Source organism: Bison bison, unplaced genomic scaffold, assembly GCF_000754665.1.
Source record: "Bison bison bison isolate TAMUID 2011002044 unplaced genomic scaffold, Bison_UMD1.0 scf7180017864180, whole genome shotgun sequence".
Classification (NCBI taxonomy): domain Eukaryota; kingdom Metazoa; phylum Chordata; class Mammalia; order Artiodactyla; family Bovidae; genus Bison; species Bison bison.
This window is the reverse complement of record NW_011494752.1, coordinates 9,047,686-9,049,568: the sequence shown is the minus strand read 5'-3', so window position 1 is coordinate 9,049,568 and position 1,883 is coordinate 9,047,686. Positions and strand designations below refer to the sequence as shown.

Sequence of the window (1,883 nt, the reverse complement as noted above, 5' to 3'; positions counted from 1 at the left end):
CCCCCCTGCCATAGAGGCCCCGCCTGAGGCCGCTCCCTCTCCCTGCTCAGCCACAGGACTGCCCCGAAGTGCTGTGTCCTTGCCTGCAAGGTGGGATGTGACCCCCAACCCTCAGGGTTACCGCACATCCTGGATGAGGCCTCGTGTGGCCAGCCAAGCCCAGTTCTGGCTGACTGGCGGCGAGTCACCCTGACAGAGGGCCCATGTGCTGGCCCAGGAGCATTTAGATGCTCGCTGTGAGATGGAGACAAGAGAGGAGCTCATGGGAACGAGGGTGACAGGGGCTGTGCACTCAACATGGCGCCCGGTCCGCAGCAGATCCTGGAGGTTGTGGCCTCTGCAGACAGACCCAGCTGCTGCCCAAGAGGGACGGTCCATCTGAAACTACAGCCACGACAGGGGACCAAGTGCGCTCCAGCACCGCCAGAGTGGGCAGGCCCAGGGCCCTTCCTGTCTGTGTGCAGACGAGCAGCTGCAGTGGGAGGGTACGGCAGCCCCCAGAGGGGAGCCCAGTGCCTGGCCAGGCCCCTCCTCCTGTTTCATTGGTTTTGTTGGGTTCTGAGTGTCACCTACACGCTGTGGCCAAGCTGGGAGACACAGAAATGTCTGAAGAAGGTGAAAAGCATTCATGGCCCCAGCACACACAGCTGCTACGTGGTGCTGACCACACCGTAGGGCTGCCTGGATCAGGTGCTGAGTAGGACCCAGTGGATGGGTACCTGCGTGGTTGGGGATCTGGTCTGAAGCCCAGCGGTTCCCTAGGTAAACCCAGCCTGAGCAGGAGGGGGACAGGGAGGTTGGGCTGAGGCCAGGCATGGCCCCAAGCTCCTGGCACTCTGGACCCCCATGGGGTCAGCAGTGCCTCTGCCTCCCTGTGTGACCTTCTTATCCAGGAAGGAGGCCGATCCAGCCCTGACCTCCAGGCCAGCCTGTGTGCTGACTCACTCGGCCTTCATGGGAGAATCTCCTGAGTGCTGTCCCGTCCCTGGATGCAGGGCCATGCCAGGCCCACGCTAAGCGGGGAGGGAATGAGAGGTGCCTGGTGAGGAAGGGGCTGCGACTGGTCCACAGGGCTGCCCAGCACCCCCTGCCCACCCTCCACTGCTGGCCTTTCGTCCAGACCCTCACTCACCAGGGCTGGGCCTCAGTCCTCCCAGGTGCTGGGCAGACGCCTGCAGTGGGTACAGCCTACAGGGACTTTCGAGCATGTGACCATGTCACTTATCACAGCTGGGGAAACTGAGGCCCAGGATCCTTCCCACCTGGATTGTGTCCCACAGTTACAACCCAGGGAGGGTCTCCTGGCGAGCACATGGAACACCTACACTTGGGAGATGCAGAGTGCCCCTCACCGGCTGGCACCCACCCTGGCCTCAGTGTCCCGTCCTGTGGATGGGACTGCTGGGCCCGCCTCCCAGGAAGTCTGTCCCCGTTCACTCCACCATGACTGGCTGGGTCGACTCCCAGCCAGGTGGCCTCACTCCCAGGGTGGGGTCCTTGTGCCGTGGTCCAGAATCAGGGACAGTGGTCAGTCAGGCCAGTGCCCCTGAGGGCCCCTCCCACCTGAGTGCTGCCTGAAGGTACCCACAGCCCTCAGGCAGGCAGGACATCATCTGCTTCTGCCCAGGGAGGGAGCGTGGTCCCCTGAGGCCACCTGGTGCCAGCTTGGGAGGGGGACCCCGCCCCCAGGCACCAGGCCCAGGTGGAGGCCCATCTGACCCCTTACAGATGGGGGAGGCAGGCAGGGGCTTGGGGAGGAGCAGGCACTGGCCTTGATGTGACCACAAGGGCAGGATCACTCCCGTAGTACCTGTGGGGAAACAGGCACAGAGGAGGGAAGGAAATGTGTCCAGGAGCCCCAGCTGTTGGGGGCAGGGCCAGGG

The 1,883-nt window shown here is 63.8% G+C and overlaps 2 protein-coding genes across 2 annotated transcripts in view; one reads left to right on the top strand and one right to left on the bottom strand.

Annotated features, from left to right (window-relative positions):
- Nucleotides 1-1,883, bottom strand: part of SLC5A10 (solute carrier family 5 (sodium/sugar cotransporter), member 10) — a 56,067-nt gene that overhangs the window by 42,049 nt on the left and 12,135 nt on the right. The window lies entirely within an intron of this gene.
- The window catches only part of FAM83G (family with sequence similarity 83, member G), a 29,179-nt gene that overhangs the window by 26,383 nt on the left and 913 nt on the right, over nt 1-1,883 (top strand). The window lies entirely within an intron of this gene.